Raw genomic sequence first — 19,284 nt, forward strand, 5'->3', positions numbered from 1 at the left:
ATTTCTTCCACACAGTTGGGTCGCTGCGTCGTCAAGCTGAGGTGAAGGCAATGCGTCATCGTCAAGACGTGCACAGTATTGTTGTCAGGTTGTGCCGTATGTTGAACTGCTGTCATCGAACAAACTCTACGTCTGCATCGAAGGGCGTTGCATCAGTTCTGATCGGTGTAAAGGTGGTGATGCATTGGTTTTGGAGCAAAACAGTTGCAGGATCCACTTCTAAGGCCCAGAACTTGGAGAGGGCACCTCAAACAAGGCTGGGACTCTCAGAAGGCAGAATCCAGCAGCATCAGCAGAATTGCAGGAAGTCCGTTGTGTCCCTGAGACTTCAGAAACCAGGTGGCGAGCCATCAAGCCCTTGGGGTTGATTTGCAGGGAAGGCAGAGTCCAGCTCTTCTTCAGCAGAGTCAGGGAGCGGCAGGCAGCAGAAAAACAAGTAAAAAGGCAGTCCTTCTTGAAAAGCAGTTCAGTTGAGTCCTTTAAGCAGCACAGCAGTCCTTCTGACAGAGGTGCAGTTCAAGACCCATAAAAGTCTAATGTCAGGGGTCAGAGGTCCAGTACTTAGGGCCTTTGTGTAGCTCAAGGATCCCTTTCAACCCAGACCGGTCTGCCAGGCTACCTATGGGGGGTAAATCAGTGCTTTGTGTGTGGACAGAACACTGCCTATTCCTCTCTGTCCAGGAAGACCCATCAGAATGCAGATGAGTGCTCAGAATGCAGATGACGCTCACCTTCCGGTGTGTGTGGCTGTCTAGAGGGAAAGCACAAAGTGCAGCTGTCACGCAAGCCAGATGTGTATTGGAAACAGGTTGTCAGGCACAAAGAGCAGTAAGTACAAAGAAACGTCCACTTTCTAAAAGTGGCATATCTAAAACATTAATGTTAAATCCAATTTCGCCAGAAAGGAAGATTTATCATTACCATTCCAAACGTATGAAACATGAAAAAGCCATTCTCTCTGATCAGGAATCACAGCTTAAAAGTGTGTTAAGGAATTCCCAATGTTGGCCTCTGAGGAGGGATATACCTCACCATAGAAACAATGAAATAGGCTGTTTGCCACCACCAGGAAATGTCCTACCTTTTACTTACATACCACCCTTAAGGTTGCTTAGAGCCTACCTTAGGGTTGACTTATATGTAATAAAAAAGTGTAAGGCTTGGCAAGTAGTTTTAAATGCCAAGGCGAAGTGGCAGTAAACTGTACACACAGTCACTCTAGTGGCAGGCCCAGGACAGGTTTGAAAGGTTACTTCTGTGGGTGGCACAATCAGTGCTGCAGCCCATTACTAGCATTTGAAGTACTGGCTCTGGGTATATGGTATATCACTTTATAAGGATCTTACCATTACAACAAATATGCCAATCAGATATACACCAATGTTATAATGCTTGGGGGAGATTCACATGCACTTTAGCACTGATTGGCAGTGGTAAAGTGCTCAGAGTCCTAAGGCTAACAAAATTAATCAGCAAAATGTGGAGTCAAAAGGCAAAAAGTCTAGTGAAAGACCACCCTAAGGATTACCAATCTAGCACGATGCTTATTTAGCTAAGAATGTACTGTACCCAGTATAGTAACCTTGTAATTTGCTTGCAAGATACAGCTAAGAAGCTGTGCAATGTTTACATATGTTTGGAATAACATTCTACACCAGTGTTAAAGGGATGTGATCGGCTGCACAATAAACAAGGAGTCAGGGCTTGAGAGTAAAATCAAAGTGGAAGGATCTGACGCCTCAACAGATACCTATATTATACAAATTAGAGTAGATGAATAAACAGCAACAAAAACTTTACACAATTAAAGTACACAATACTGTCTTTAGATGTTGTCCTAAAGGAATGTTCAGATCCGTTTTAGTTCTGCCTTTGAAACAGCACCAGCTCTCTCACAAGGCGATTATATATTTATTACAACTTACAGACATAGAATAGTTTTTTGTCGGTAGTCTTCATCTGTTGGCCTGTAAAATTGTAATTTACTCCTTACTTCCATCCACCACAGCATACAGTATAGGGTAATGGTTCAGCCCATTTTAGCTATTATCTTCTGTCTGTGTAAGTGTCAACATTTTACTGGGGTACAATGTGCACATCTGGCATTAAAATAGGTCTATTTACGTGCCAGATCATGCAGACGTTTGTGAGGTTTATTCCTTTTCAGCATTCATTAGCAAGGGTCCAGCAGCTCCAGAGGCACTGCTACCGGGCTCTCACTGCTTCATGCAGTCATCTTTGCAATTATTTGATAAAGATAAAGAATGTTAAAGACCATTCCCAAATGGTTGCCCATGCAAGAGTATGGATATGCTTGCATTGGCGGTTATCTTAGAATACTGTGTGTAACACTTTGAAAACTACTATTCTAAGACAGCCAGTCATGCATGCACATGGATGTGCAGCCATGCAGAACCAAAGGCGGCTATATTTGAAGGTATGTTTTAAAACTTTGGCAAAAACCATTCCTAGAGGACTGAACAATGGTGCAGAAGCAAGTGCACGCACTGCCAGTTATCTTGGAATGCTTTTCGTCCACATATGCAGGAAACCATTCAAAGATGGGCGTGATTACAGACACATTTAGGGTAGGCCTTCTTGGTATGTTTATGGAATATTTTATTACTTTTATCCATTTAAAAAAGGTTGCAGTGATGGCTGGCACAGTTCGGGGGTGGCAGGCAGAGGGTGGGACTGGGAAGGGGAAAGGAGGTAAAGGAAAAAAAATAAAACTTACCTCCTCACCGCATCTGTTCTTGTCGTCCCTTGTTGTTGTCTTTGTGCTCCGGAACAGTAAGCACCCAGGCTTTCAGGCTCCCCTAAGCCAATCACAACGCTACAATGCAGTGTTGTGATTGATCTGAGCACTGTGGTTCGATGCTCAGCTAGGGAATGGGAGCCAGGGCATGTTCTACACCGAGTCTGTAATGCATCCTGGGTGGAGGACATGCAAAGCGCCCATGACTGTTTGGCCAATCAGTGATAGCGCACTTATAGAGTGCCCACCAATCCTCCACCCTGCTCTGAGAGCAGAGCAGCTCCACCCCACCCCACACCACACCACCCCGCAAAGACGCTGCAGCAGGAACAAATAAAATGATAATAACAACAAGTTATTATCATTTTATTTTTCCTTTATTTCCACTGCTGAAAGCAGTGAGGCGACCCTCCTCCGCCTTAGTGGAGGAGCCACCACTGAAATGTTGGTACATTGCTTTTTAAGCCATTTGGTATTTTGGAGTAATAAAAACAAGCATTTGCAATGCAATAGGTCTTGCATTTACGCGAGTTTAAGCTATTGGCATTGTAAATGACAATTCCTATAGCTTCAACTCGCGTAAGTGAGACCTATTACATTGCAAATGTTTCTTTAAGTTTAAAATTGAGCGCGGAGCAACTTCAAGGACACCCCGCTTGGTTCTTTTTTTAAAACACTTGAACACTGATTAACACTTGTTAAAGTAAAAAAAAAAAAAGAAACCAAGCGGGGTGCCCTTGAAGTGGTGACAAGCTCAGTTTTAAAGTTCAAATAAACAAATAGAGTGCAGTGTCCTTGAAGGGGGCACCGCACTCACTCAGAAAGTAAAAAAATAATCGAACAGAGCGCAGTGTCCCAAAAGTGGATGTCACGCTCCATATGAAAGTTATATCAAATTAAAATTTTTAATGATCATGGTGTCCCTAAAGCGGATGTGGCACTCATTATGCAAATACTCAAAAAAGCAGCCGCCGTTGTCCCCATCAGTGACAATAACAACAAAAATAGTTCTCATTTACTATATAAAGCAGTCCGTGTAACGTGGCAAGTAAAAGGTCCAGTCCTTATGGGCAGTAACAAATGGCGCCAAGGCTGTAACAAGGAGGGACTAACAAGCTTCATAATGAATCAAAGCCAGCATTTACTAAGGACAATGAGACCAGCCAATAAAAAAAAATTGTCTGCTACAGCATGTCTGACAGAGCGAGCAGCGCATGCGCACTGCCACTAGGCTCGACCTAAAAAGAATGCACTAAAAACATTCCAAGATGGCCAACCATGTGTGAATATATAAATAGGAAGCCATCTTTGAAGGGTTGCATGCACATGATTGCAGTGATTTATTAGTATGGCAAGTAAAACAAGCATTGGCAAAGTCAATATCTCTGCAGTCGAATACCGAAGACCCTAACTATTGGCTTCTCAGTGCCTGTTATAATTTGAAACTACACATGACTGAACCTGAAATTCCTTTTTAAATGAGGATCCTGCAAGCATTAGGACACTGATGATAAGAAAATTACATATTTCAGAGATTTTCCTGATTTTCACCCTTAATTCTTAGACATTTGCCTTTCTAGACAATATAGTTAAATCTGTGCTACCTGTGCAAACTAAACTATATGCTGCTTGCACCGCAGTTGGTGCATATTGAAATGGGATGTGTGTATCCCCATCAGTGTCATGAAATTCACATTAGGCAAAGATAACCCCAGTGCATTTTGATGAGGGTATTACTTCACAATCATAGGTTCTCTCCTTTCAACTGTGTGAATCCCCTTTGCTCCTGCACTCTGTGCTATGAAGAAAGCATGCACATGGACACATTGCCCCCAAAAGACGGATAGAATGTCAGCCATCAATAAGGTGAAGGTTAATAAAGCATCCTGGGCCTTATAAAGAGGGCATGGAGAACCAAAGTGAACCTCAGTGGAACCTGATGGTTTGAAAAATAAAATGAATGAGGGCAGAGACCACATAAGAATGTTCTAACTGAATTTGTCAATGCACCTGAAAACCATGAAAGTAAGACACAGTGCTCAACAGTGTCAAAGACTGCAACACCACCAACATTAGGGGCATATCTGAGGTCATCTAGGAGAGACATCAATATCAACCCTTTAACCCACACAGAGGATGATATGAAACAGAACTTCGCAAGAATTCAGGACTTGAGAATAGTCAATCTAAGTGTGGCAAATTCAACTGTGAGAGCCTTGTATAGATGTTAGCAAGGATGAATAAAAGGTAGACACAATAAATATTAGAGGGTATAATGCGTCGAGAAGATAGTTTAATAAGAACCTCTTAAAATGATTGCCATTCAGAAAGGGGTATTAGAGGAGTATCTTTACGAGTGCGGAGTCTCCTCACATAAAAAGGCCTATCTTTTTATGTGAATCCCATAGCATAGCAAAAAATCGTAAACTTACACAAAAGTGTATGTTTACCTTTGTGAATCGGGCCTTCGGTATCAAGAAATGGCGTGTTGTAGGCATCTGTTTCTAATACTGAATCAGTATTAAATAATCAATGTTTTGAGACCAAAATCTAGTAACTAACCATTTACATTTTACTGACACTTTAAAGGAGATTATAACTAATTCACATATGGGAAGGGATCCTCTTAGGACCAGTTTCCATTTGTGCAGCCCAGTTTCCATGAAGGAATAAAAGGCTAGATTTAAAAAAAAATGTTTGCTGTATTTAAAATCAATCATGGGCATGGTGGTATGCTGGCCTAGCAGGCCACAATCCATCCCTGTAATGCCCTCCAATCACAGCGAATCCTAATTGGTAACCTACTTCAGTAATATTCATGAGGTATAGGAATGCGACCCACTCCGATTTGGATTTCTAAGACCTGACCAGTTAAGACCTGACAAAGTCGTGACGTATCTGACATAGAGCCATAGAGCCATGTCATTATTTAGTGGGAACCACCATCCTACGATCCAATCCCTTGCCAGACTATAGCGCCTTAACCACGGCGGTTATTCCGCTGCGCTAGGGGCGTTCTAAAGAGTGGGCGGGGTGCTGCTGTCGGCCAACGGCCGACGGCAGCACCCGCAAGTGCAACGTAGAGCACAGAAGGGGATAGTTACACAGATACAAAAGGGAAAAGCCCTGGACACATACCTTGCCAGTGTGTGCTCCGAGGGCCAGATACATGAAAATATGGCTGCAACATACCGGTCACAAACTGTGACCGCTATTTTGGAAACCAGTAAAGATTTTAAGAACTGACCTATTAGACTGTTTCCCATTTATAAGTTTCCTTTGCCCTGCTGCAAGGTTTGTACTATACAAATACCACAAACAGACATCTTAGTAAGAAATCACAGATGTCAATTAGGGGTAACAGCTTCTTTGATAGCCCTAGAACTACATTTGCTAGTCCTGGGTGCAGAGATCATGAAGGCAGTGCAAGGAGCAGAAACTAAATGTTGAACAGAAAGAGAGCCTCGTTAACTTTTTGTTGATTCAAATCCCTGCGCGTCTGCTTGCATGGAAGCAACAGGAGGTTGTTGAAAGGTTAATGATGGGACAGGAAGTGAATAAAATGGCTGTTAGCAGGAATCAAAAGGTACATGATGTCCCTTCCACAACTCCATGCATTGTAGTGAATCTGCCTCTATGTAAAAAAACAACAAATGAAATAAATGCAGTGGCGTAGCAAGAGAGGGGGGGGGAGGCAGACCGCCCCGGGTGGCATGAGTTTTGGGGTCGGTGGCCTTCTCCGCTCTTACCTGCTGTCTCGGATGGCAATCGCCACCCCGCACTTCAATATGGCTGCTGCAGGGCGGCAAACTAAGGGACCTCCCCAGGCGGTAAAAGGGCGAGCTACACCACAAAATAAATGTGAATATTGAGAGTTCTTTAATGTTACACTACGAAAATGGAATTGGCTGACAATTATATATTGAGAAAAATCTTCACTCTCTGGACATGCACCATGATCTTCATTGGCTATTTTTCTGCGATATAGGCATCTATGTAGGGAGGCTTATACTTTCACAAGTCACTTAATGTTATGCAAAACAATACTTCTGTAAGGGCATCAACAATATAAATAGTTGATACCATTTGTGATGCCATGAGAAAGGTCATAAGTAGTGCATTTGAGTTTTGCTAAAATAAAATCAATGTTACTTTAGAAAGCGTTACTTTAGAAAACGATTTTCATTAAATATACAGAGAGATACTTTTTTATCCTTCTGTGCATTGTCTGGTGCTGACTTCCTACAGAATAATTTAATTAACGAATTCACTTTTCTCTTATGGGCACAAGTCACCTGTCCCAGGTAAGGCTAAAAGTTAGGGTGTTACAAGACAGCATGACAAAGATGGAAGGCTCGATACATTTTTTGTAAATTTCACATTGGTGCTTACCATGAAAAGCAATGTCTAGCTTTTTAGTTTCTGGGATGAAAGGAAGAGAAATAAAGGTGTTCCACAGTCAGGATCTAAAAATAAGCATCTGGAATGACGCAAGCACCAGTTTACACAAATTTGTATTTCATGCAAAAGAAAGCTGTAACCGAGAGCACTTAACTTAGCTTTACCTCCCGGGTTGTTTTTGCCCTAATTATGTTTATTATCGCAATGGATTTAAAGCCAGGAGTTAAAGGTGTAATTATCCCAAGAAACTGGCCAATACTTTCAGTTCTACTCCAGAGCTGTATGTTTCATCCCTAACACTGTACAGCAATTGAATTCACTCCAATTATGCCTTTTTATCACAACATAATTTAGTTACATAGTTCAAATGGAAATTCTTGCTTTTTATTACTGTAATGCTTGTACTAAACATATCTGCTACTAAGCAAATCTGAACAGTGGAAAATCCAGGACTTCCAACATTCTGAATGTCAATCCAAGGGCAGCTTGCAACCGAGGTGCTGTGACACAAGATGAGTGGGGCAAATACAGTGAGGAAGGTAGACACCTTGCCGCCCGTGGCGGTACCTGCCTTTGTCGCCCCGTGGTAATGCCACATGGAAGAGCGGGGGAGGGGGTGTGGGGTATGTGCTAGTGACTCCTGCTTTTGCCGCCCGATGGCAAAAGCATGTAAGAGCGGCGGGACAGGTGCTGGCGATTCCTGTGTTTACGCTCCCTTGCTGCGCCTCTGGGCAAATATGCAAGGGGGGTTGGTACCAAGTGCATTTTAGGATCACTCGATATGGAGTTTGCCGTGCAGAAAGAGGGAGAGTATTACTTGCCCATTAGTTAGGAAGAAGAGAGAATGGGGTGGAGAGAAGGCGTGAGGAGAGGAAATCACAGGCACAATAGGATGGGAGATACAGAGACATGGGAACAAGGGCACGGGGCACGTCAACAGGACGCAATGTTCACACTCAGTACATAATCTGATTGGAAGGTAGTAAAGTCTCCCACTCCCAACAGAGTGTGCCTGCCAGCTCTTGGAAAACCTGTGACGTACAGATCACACTGACCAAGAGAGCACCGGTCAGGTAGGACATAAACCCCATGCCCATGTAAATGCCCTCCTGCTGCGAAAACTGCTTGGACTCAAGAACCACAAGAGTAGAAGAAGTGTTATAAGTACCACTACATGTCCATTCCATTGACCAACTCATCTTATTTTGTGGGTTGCCTTACTATCTTGTAAATTATATTTATAACAATCTCACCTCAACAAATTGAACTCAATTTCTCTCACGCCAAGAGGGATATTAAGCATTCTTGAGAACCCCTTACCCCTTGCAGTACTGCATACTATCTCCCAGCAGTGCTTAATAAGGGCCGGTGTTGCAGGTGGAGCTCACCAGCACTAATTTTTAGGGATCAGTACTTATTTGTCCTTCCAAAGGAGGAAGAGAAAGATGGAAAAACATTGACAAAGAGGAGAAAGCACGGATCAAACAGAACCTGCAAGAATTATATAAAGTGGCAGGGAGTGTCTGCAGGTGAATTAAAGAAGCATGAGGTGGAAGCAAGACTATGCACCCTTAGTAATTGGCACTCCGACCTTCAATAGCACTCTCTGCTGATGTCTGTACAACATTTTGGGCTGCATACCTATTATTTTACAAATTACCAGCAGCGATCCGCCTGTACGGGTGGAGGGACCTCGCCCCCCCGCCTTTTCCCCCAACAAAGTGTCATTAATTGACAGCAATGGGTTAGCATTTAGCTGAAGCCATCTTGTACTTAGAAGTTATCTTATCCGCTTTGTGAAAGCCATTTTGTTTTCTGGCAGCCATTTTGTTTGCCATGTGCTTCCATGTGCTCTGTCCTCCCTCAGTGTTAACTGCTCTTGAAATCTGCCTAGAGACAAACTATATTCAGCCTCTTCCACTTCGCACATGCCCAGAAGGGCCTAGCTAGTAGAATGCACCTGCTTCTCTAGTATAACTGTCAGGCTATTTTTGCTGCTGTATGGAGAAGTAACTCTCCTCCCACTTTGTTGAGCAAGTAGATCTTGTATGCCCATCTTAGACATTTTGCATGCTTGCATGAGCCATGACTGCCCCTTGTATTTATGCTTACTATGTAACCCTATATAACAAACCTGAGCGTATTTCCACCACCGCTAGATGTCCCTAAACAACCTAGTAATAGAATCTTTTTTCACCATACAGACTAACTACATGGGTGAAGATAAGGTAAGGGCCCACAGGTCCAATGTTTAAGTGTTCGTTTCTTGATTCGATTCGTTTCTTGAATAGGATAATTCAGTCCTGACAGAGATCATCTTGTTTTTTTACAGAGAGCTCAGAACAGTTAATCCAGGTATGTTCTTGTAGATCTCTCAGATTTACCTTTCCCCACACTATATGGTATATACCTATAACCAATTTAGGACATTTACTATTATTTACAGTGATCTACATTGAGCCAAACTGAGTGAGGTGATCATAAATACTTACCAGCTAACACAGACATCAGGTATGACATCATCATATAATTTAGATATGCACCCCCATGAACTTCTTTTTATAGGAATCTCATACAATTTTCATATGTTTCTATTTCAGAATCTCCCCTGATGAAGGCACCGTAGAGGCGCCGAAATGCATTGGGCTCACTAGTTAACTCATGATTGTATAAATTAAAGTACTGAATATGTAAATATGCACTAATGATTGGAAAATTGAGTAAATGAATTATATGCTTGTGTTATGAAAAAATGAAAATAACAAACAAGTAGATTTACAAGATGAAAAACCTAAAAAATAAGAATAAAAACATCTACAACAGTTAATGAAAAAGTGTGCGATGAATAATTGAAGCGCGGAGCGCCAAGTGAGCAGTGCACGATTAGGTGGGTCCGAAAACCCATCATAACGACCTACTATGTAACCCTAGGCATATATAAAGCCCCAGCTTTCTGTACTCCTTAGACTGCCTCATTCAGTTGCTAAGGCTTCTGCGTGACGTAGTATCACCTCATTTGAGGTTAATAAATATGATCTTTTATATTTCAGCTTCTGTGCCAATTTCTTCTTTTTGGTTTAAAAGGGCTAAGTATCAGTGAGACCCCTGAGAAGGATTTTTGATTACTTCAAAGGGGATGGCTGAACATAGGCCAGGCTGACAGACACTCTTCTTGTTTAGGTCAGGCAGCCAGGAGCCAGATATGCACTTTCTGCGACGGCACCTGTCTGAACTGAACTTTGCCAGGGTGAGGATTTCACAGCCCTGTGGACGTGACCTCTTCAGCCTAGCAAAAGTGTCTCGAGGCCCTCCCCTCATGACTAGGGGGAGCATCACTGATTGCCTCTTACCTGGGCAGTTCAGTTTTAAGCCCTGAAGTGCCCAGGGCTGAGCGTCAATCAGTGACACCTCGTCACAGAGTGGAGTGGGGTCTGCAGTCTCACTAACCCCATCCCACTCTATGATGAGTGAGAAATTGCTGCCTTCCCTCTAATGAATGAGGCAAGGAAGAAGTACATCCCTCATGGGACCTCTGAGGCTCCCCTCCTGGAGAGTTGCTATGAAGGTAAGTTTTATGTTTTTTGATGTTTAGTGTGTGCATGCATGTATGTATGCATGTATGTGCAAGTATTTGTGAGTAAGTGTTATGAATGGGTATGTGTGTACAATTTTGTGAATGCATGGGTGTGCATGAGCTTGTGTGTGGTCCCCCTACCAGAATTACCAGCCACCACTGCAAAGTAAACACTGGATGACAGCCATTATTATAAATATTACTCAGTGAAAGAAAATATTCTGCAAAGAAATCAAAAAGATGGTCTATTATGATGTTTTAAAACATGAACACATATATGTTTTGCAGTATTACTTTCCTTGATGTCTTGGGTTAGTTATTGAGATAATGTCAAACAAAAAGTCTGGAAATATCATACATAAATGTTGTCAGTTATTTGCATACCCTCCTTGCATCAATAAAATGAACAATCAGCAGTGGAAAAGCTAATGGGCCTGGTGTTGCTAGCCAAACCTTTGGCTATTCTTGTTTAGCTTTGTCATGGCTTTTGCAAAATATTATTGTTCTGGACGCTGCAGGGCTATCATTGAGCCTAAACAAATGGCTAAAGGCAAAAGTGTTTTTCTAGGCTCAAGCAAGTATACAATACCATGATACACCCAGTACTGAAGGGAATTACCATGTGTGTTGATGTGCTCCTTTTGAAAGGGCAGCAGGTCATAACTCATAATGAAGTCAGTCAATGGATGAAGAGGGCTACCATTGCCCAATGGTGCATGCTGGAGTGGGTGGAAGGAAAATGTGAATGAGACAATCACAGACTAATGAATGAAGTCTGGCTGAACAACTGCATAGGTAACTATGTTATACATACTTTTAGTAAAATCAAAAGGTCTTGGCTAACACAGGCCTAAATAAATCATTGTTCTAGCAATGGCTGCCAGCCTCGCCTTTAAGAAAGACAGCTGTAGACTACTAGAGGCCCTGAATTTACAGTGGCTAAAGTACATAAAAAATGTCACATCTAATCTTGGGCATCCAGAACATTATAATTAACCTAATACCATGAAAACAGGTGTGAGGAAAGCTCTTAAAAGTAGATGCTTGGCATTTATGGAGGCAAGTAGACCTACTTCAGAAATGATGAAATCAACAGTACCGGCCCATCAGCTTACACTAAGTATTCAGCCATTTTTAAGAAACATCGCAGGTCGTTACAACAGATTTTTGTTAACTTATTTTAGACTTGGCCTCGTAAACAGATTAATCAGTTTCCATGATATGAACGACTGGTCTAGAATTATGATTAAATGCCGATGACCTGTCCCAACAGTCGACATTGCATATTCTTTTGTTCTGTAAATTTTATTCTGTTAAGAGAAGGAGGTGAATACTGCCGTTCTTAAGAACACTTGGCCTTAGACAATGCAGCCCTGCCCTATTAGTCATGAAATTATTATAGAATGAAGACTTTACCTCCTCAATAGTCGCGTTTAAAAAAAACACTTTTAAGTGTAGGGAAACCATTTTAATGTGAGTCCTCCACAAGTATGACGTGAGATTTTAATTGATGTATATTCATGTATTAATGTTTTAATTGTATTTGTATATGGTTCTTTTTCAAAGATTTATGAGTTGATAATCAAGAAGTCTGATTTTATGTGCTTTTATGATTTTCTCTTTTAGAAATCGAATAAAGCTTTACTGACTGACTTTCGGAAGAGGGGCAAAAATGGAAGGAATTGGACGGAGGCAAAAAGGGAAGCGAGGGCAAAAGGGAAGAAAGGAGGGATAACAGAAAGAAGGCAAAAATAAAGAAGGAAAGAAAGCAAGAAAGAAGGAAATAAATAAAGAAAGAAGTCAAAAAAGAATGAAGGAAAGTAAGAAGGAAAAAGGAAGAAGGCAAAAGAATAAGGAAGGTAAAATAAGACTGAAGTGAAGAAGCGAGAAAAGAAAGGGAGAAAGATGACAGAAAGAAAGAAGGAGAGAAAGAAGGCGAAAGAAGAGAGAAAGCAAAGAAAGAAAGAGGAGGATAGAGGGAAAAAATAAAAGAAAGAAGTAACGACGTGAAAAAGGAAGAACATAGCAAAGAAGGCAAGAAAGAAGGAAAGAAGGAAAGAAAGAAAGAAAGAAAGAAAGAAAGAGAGAAAGAAAGAAAAAGCAAACATTAAAGAAGGCAAGAAATAAATATGCAAAAAAGGAAAGGAATGTAACAAGATGGAATGAAGGCAAAATAGGAAGAAAGGAGACAAAGAAGGCATATAATAAAGAACAAAGAAAGAAGGAAATAAAAGGAAAATGGGCAAGACGGAAAGAAAGAAAGAAAGAAAGAAACAGAAAGAAGGAAGGAAGGAAGGCAAATAGAAAGAAAGAAGGAAAAAAGGAAAAAGGAAAGGAGGAAGAAGCAATGAATGACAGAAGAAAGGAAAGAAAAAATTGAAAGCACAAAAGAAAAAAAAAGAAACTGAAAGAGAGAATTAAAGAAGGTAAAACAGAAAAAAAGACAGAAAAAAGGAAGAAGCCAAAAAAGAAACGTGAAGGGAAGAAAGAAAGAAAGAAAACAGAAAAGGAAAAGAGAAAGAGGAAAGACAGAAAGAAGACAAAAAGGAGAGAATGAAGGAAAAAAGAAAGCAAGATAGAAAGAAGGAAAGAAAGAAATAAGGAAGGAAAGAAGGAATGAAAGACAATTCACAGTATAAAATATTGGATACCAAAACCAAAATCCCACCCCATTTATGGTTAAATAAAAGTATGCTACAAATTGAACACTATAAAGATCAGTTTTCTTCCAGGGCAGTTTACCAAAGAACTACTGGTGAAATAGAGTCCAAGAACACAATATGGTATCCTGTGAAATAGCAGCATAGCAGCAGTCTACTTCAAAGGGAATTTAGAACAGCATTGGAAGGAGACAGGAATTGTTAAAACTGGAGTGTGCCCTAGACTCACTTCAAATGTGTCCTACCAACATATCAGGCAACACTGGCACTAAAGGGAACTCCTGGTGTGCGGATCTGTAAAAGAGCAAATGGCATTCTCTCAAAGAGACATTAACCCAAAGGCTCAAATAGGCTGACCGAATGCCCCATGCTGTATACTGTAGTGGGCAGAAGCAAAATGGAAATGACAGAACAGCCCAATGAATGAAGAGAAGTGGCTGTGTGCCACTTGAAGTACGTGTATCATACATAATATTTTAGAAAAAATAAACAGGTTTGGCCAATGCCACACCTAAGACTAACTGATTTAAATTTTATTTAGGAAAGAAATGTTGCATTTCCCTGAAGGAAATTACTGCAAACCTGGTATAAAAGTAAAACTTTGCTAAGGAGACCCTTTTGGCAGTTTAGTATACATCTGTTCAGTGCTTTTTGAAATAATGACAATATGAAAAGGGATCTGTTGTATTCTGAAGCATTACATTTCCAGAAGAGTTTCTTGATTTTCTCATAATTTTGGAGCATTTGACAAACGTGTTTGGAATTTTGTGAGACACATAGTATATTTATCTTACTCTTAGTATTTTCCGTCAAGGGCAGACATGGGGGAGCAAAACAGAGTTTATTTGCTAAAAACTGTGATGCCATTTGTCTCACCAGCAAAAAATGTAACATACAATTTCAATGTTAAGCCCTGTGCTTGCATCTTTTCTTTGTTTTGTTCAAATTTGTCAAGGAGGAGCATAATTAAAAGGGGGTGGGTGTATTAAAAGTTCTTATATGCTAATAGCTTTCCCTTCGTTTGACGAATTTGCACAACATTTACAATACCACAACAAGGGTTAATGTGCTAACCATCAATTAGATTTCATACCCATTTATAAAGAAGGGTGGACAAAGTTGAAGGAGTATCAACAATGTGTTAATTTGTTAATACATCTTTTAGTGTAGAAATTGTTTGTCTTTGGCAGACAGTTACTAGGGTAAGTCTGGTAATGAAATCTCTAGTTTCGTGCATATTCATCAAGGCAGATCAAAGATAAATGTGGTATTTAAAAAAGATTTAGGGGCCGATTAGGATGGCGGATGGATTGCCTCCGCCAGGCCGGCGGTAGCCACCGCCGGCCCAACGGAGGCAATCCGTCCGCCATCCTCACAGAAAAGACCCCCCGCCACATTAGGATGGCTGGGGGGGTCCGCGGCGGAAGGCAAGATGTGCATACATATGGTGGCGGTGTGTGTGAGACACTGTCAGCCATATTACGATGCCGGCGGTCCTATGCTTTTCCACGGCGGCCGTGGAAAGACTTTCGGTCTATGCTTTGGGGGCCCGTTGTGGGGCCCCAGGGTGAAGGGGGGGTGGGGGGTGCACCGTTCGCCGCAATGTTAAAAACGCGGGATGCACCCGCCACTGTGGCGGGTGCATCCTGATTCGAGGCACGGGACATCCGCCCCTGTGGAGGACGGTCCCTTCCTCCGACAGGATGGCGGATGGACTTTGTCCGTCCGCCATCCTAATCGACCCCTAAATTTGTTAATGACTTTGGTGACATTTGACATTTGATGAATCTGCATGAGATTTTAAACACTACAACTGAGCATGATCTGATGACTTTTCCAGCAGAGGCAAGGGTAAAGTTAAAAACATGTTCATTTGCAAATAAATTTGTTGTATTTGATGAATCTGCATGAAAGCTATTACTGCTTTATACAAGTTCTGCCACCTCATGTTTCACACATATCTGTCCACTGGAGGGCAAAGTCAAAAGGGAGGTTAAAAATAATTTGATTTGCTCATAGGTTTTCTTACTGTTTGAAACAACTACCACAACTTGACAAACCAGAACACTTGCTTAACATGCTATATGTCTGCCAAATTTCATGTAGCTAAGATAATGGCAAAACATTAAATGGGGGAGCGGGAAAAACAGTTAGTTTGCTAATACATTTGGCATCATTTGTATAATCTGAAACAACTTTGGTAGATGCAATTTTAAATAAGGTGATGGTTTCTTGAGATTTGTACAGATCCGTTAGGAGAAATTTAAAATAGATGGATCAAAAAAGCTTTAATTTGCAATCAACTTTGGTACTGTTTTACGGATCAGCAGGACAGTTCAGACATTAGTACTGCATTGGACTTATTGTGCTGATTGGCAAATTTGAAGGATATTCTGCAAAAAGAAGCAACATTCGGGGGTGAAAATGTATTAATTTCCTAATAGGTTTTATGTCTTTGGATTAATATCAAGTTTTGTAAAGCTTCACCAAATGGTGGCTCAAAGTTAGATCTGTTAAAAAAGCTCTGATTTGCTAGTAACGTTGGTTCTGTTCGATAGATCTGCACAAAACCTGAGGTCTCAGAAATGGGATTAATGTGCTAACAGGCTGCACTCCAAAATCAGCAAATTTTGGGAAACCTATTAGCAAATTAAAATCTTTTGAAAACTCTCTTTAACTGTGCCTACAAGTCACTAAACACAGACAAAGCCTGCTTGTTGCTGGCATAGGTAGGATGGGAAGCTTTACTGTGAATGGCTTTTGCCCATGTGTGGGGATTTTTTTGGAATGGGTGATAATCCTTGCGCATGAATATAGGTTAGGCGCTGTGCCCAGAATTTGTTGCACATGGTTGAAGGCCATTATTTCTGTACCAAATGGATTAAGAACGTAACGTCTGCTTTTCTATCAGTAACTTCACCAGAGGAAAAAGATGCAGATGGGAAAATCTAACTTGGTCATGGTAAATGGGGCTCTGGTTCACACAGCAGCTTGGTGAAATGACTGGTCAACAGCCCAACCCTATGTCCAAACCTCAGTGCAAGAGGATGGAGGCAGAACCTTGTCAAATGCTAGGCCTTGTGCTCAGCTTTCACAAGGGCATAGTATGGAGCTCAATGTTGATCCACACTGTTAAAGACTGTGATGATTGAGTTTTTTCCACACAGGAGTTGAACACAGGGACGAAGTCCAAACTATGCACTCAACACCTGCTTAGCACATTCAAATGCCAAACGCAATATACCCTTGCATGGGCTTGGCTGAGGGAAAAAGGCAAAAACACAGGCTCTGAATTCAACTCTTGTTGTGCTCTGCAGAAAATCATCTACAATGTGTCTGGCACTGAGCATTGTCATAGAAGAAGTGAAATGTGATGTTATTATTGTGAGGGTCACTAGGATTATGCTTAAAGGATAGGTAAATTATTTGACAAGGTTACTTAAATTGTGCTACAAAAAGGCAAATTATATTGCTCATTTTCTGGCACTGTTATTTTAATCAATTTGAGATAGAAGTAAGCCTGGGTGGAGTTCTGCAAAAAAAAAAAACTCAGATGGAGTGCAATAGATAAATGCAGTTCGCTGTGATTTTCAATGTTGGTTGTTTGTCCGCACTGTGCAATCATCATGAGCAGCACCATGCACAGAGCGGGTGTTGCTTCCTTTATGACGCTCAAGTAGATTTTTTACTCGAGCGGCAGGTTTCTCAACGTGAATGGACGTTTTCTTAATACGAGCGGTCACGAGCATACGCAATCACTCACAATGAGAAATCCGACAGCCCGCATTGAGAATTTTCACCGGGAGGATAATTTTCCATGCTCGCGACTGCCAACTTGACATTGATAATTGCGAACGAGGAAAAACCTCGCTGTGAGGTGGATTTTCCTCGCTCGCCAACTTGATGTTGAGTGTTTTGGAACTCCAGGAGCTCCGCGTAACACGGAGTGCAGAAGAATTTGCAAACTCCGCTAGCGGAGCGGAGTTCACCACCTAGGCTTAGATAGAAGCAAGTTGTTTTGTGAAATTTGCATACTATTTGGCAAATTATGTGGCAAATACAGCAGATTAACAACTATTATTATGTTCTAAATGCTGCAGTGAAAGAATGGAATAAATCCACAAGCCATCACTATTATCAATCAATCAATCAATCAATCAATCAATCAATCAGTGTACTTGTAGAGCACGCTACTTACCCGTGAGAGTCTCAAGGCGCTGAGGGGAAGGGAGTGCTGCTACTGTTTGAAGAGCCAAGTCTTGAGGAGTCCTCTGAAGGCGAGTAGGTCTTAGGTCTGCTGCATGTGGGTAGGGAGGGTGTTCCAAGTCTTGGTGGCGAGGTAGGAGAAGGATCTGCCACCGGAGGTTGTTCTTTGGATGCAGGGGACAGCGGCGAGGGCGAGGCTGGCGGAGCAGAGCTGGCGGGTGGGGTTGTAGAAGTTGAGTCTGCTGTTCAGGTAGGCTGGTCAGGCATTGTGGTGTGCTTTGTGTGCGTGGGTGAGGAGCTTGAAGGTGATCCTCTTGTCGATGGGGAGCCAGTGTAGGTCTCTCAGGGGGGGGGTGATATGGCTGCGGCAGGGGACATTGATGATCAGTCGGGCGTAGGCGTTTTGGATGCGTTGTAGTCATCGTATGTATTTGGCTGGGATTCCTGCGTAGAGTGCGTTGCCGTAGCCCAGTCTGCTGCTGACGAGGGCCTGTGTCACAGTTCTTCTTGTTTCTGTCGGGATCCACTTGTAGATCCTGCAGAGCAAACGGAGGGTGCAGTAGCAGGAGGAGGAGACTGTGTTGACCTGCTTAGCCATGGAGAGGGAGGATTTGAGGAGGAATCCTAGGTTGCGTGCATGGTTGGTGGGTGTTGGTGCTGTTCCCAGTGTGTTAGACCTGCGACGGGAGCCTAAAGTTACATCTTGGCCCAACTCTTTTTAGCGTTGTCATCTTGCTAAAATATCAATTCAGTTCCTTTCCTTTTCCTTTCCTTTCACCATCCTAGTTTGGAGTTTTGAGTGTGGTATGATTGTTAGCACGTGAGTGTGTTGAGAGATATGGGTGTTACCAAGGGTTATTATTAATTAATTTTGTATGTTGTACATAATCTTTTGTTGTAGATATTTAGGATTTAACTGTACTTGTCTTGAAATTTCTGATATGAATTGAAAAATGTCTGTCTTGTGATTTCTGATTGACAACAGAACACATATAAACTAAAAGATAAAAAGAGAAAAATAAATTTTATACGTTTTGAATAATTTCAGTATTTTTTCCATTTTTTTTGTCACCTGGTTAGATATTTATAAACTTAGCTGTGTAAGTGAATTAGCAGGCCACCGCAGGAACATTTTCACATTAGAATTGTCCCAGTGTGGTCGGCCACCAGGAGTCACCCCAGGCGGAGGGGGTGGGTCCAAGGATGAGTACCTCTGTCTTGTCCGAGTTCAGCTTTAGACGGCTGTTCCTCATCCAGTCGGCGACGGCCTTTATTCCCTCGTGGAGGTTGGTTTTGGCGGTGTGTGGGTCTTTGGTGAGGGAGAGGATGAGCTGGGTGTCGTCGGTGTAGGAGATGATGTTGAGGTCGTGACGGCGGTCCACTTGTGCGAGGGGGCCATGTAGATGTTGAACAGCATCGGGCTGAGGGATGATCCCTGGTGGATGCCGCAGATGATGTCGGTGGCTTCAGATCGGGAGGGTGGGAGGCAGACGCTCTGGGTTCTGCCGGAAAGGAAGACGTGGTCCAGTCAAGGGCCTTCTACTGGATTCCGGCTTCTAGGAGGCGTGTCTTTAGAGTGCGATGGCAGACCGTGTCAAAGGCGGCTGACAGGTGCAGGAGGATGAGGGCTGATGTTTTGCCGTTGTCTATTTGGCGCCTGATGTCGTCTGTGGCTGCGATGAGGG

The 19,284-nt window shown here is 42.1% G+C and overlaps 1 protein-coding gene across 2 annotated transcripts in view; it reads right to left on the reverse strand.

The window, feature by feature from the left end:
* The window catches only part of PTPRN2 (protein tyrosine phosphatase receptor type N2), a 2,289,968-nt gene that overhangs the window by 752,755 nt on the left and 1,517,929 nt on the right, over window positions 1-19,284 (reverse strand). The gene's annotated exons all lie outside the window — the stretch shown is intronic.

This window comes from Lissotriton vulgaris, chromosome 10 (genome assembly GCF_964263255.1).
Source record: "Lissotriton vulgaris chromosome 10, aLisVul1.2, whole genome shotgun sequence".
Classification (NCBI taxonomy): domain Eukaryota; kingdom Metazoa; phylum Chordata; class Amphibia; order Caudata; family Salamandridae; genus Lissotriton; species Lissotriton vulgaris.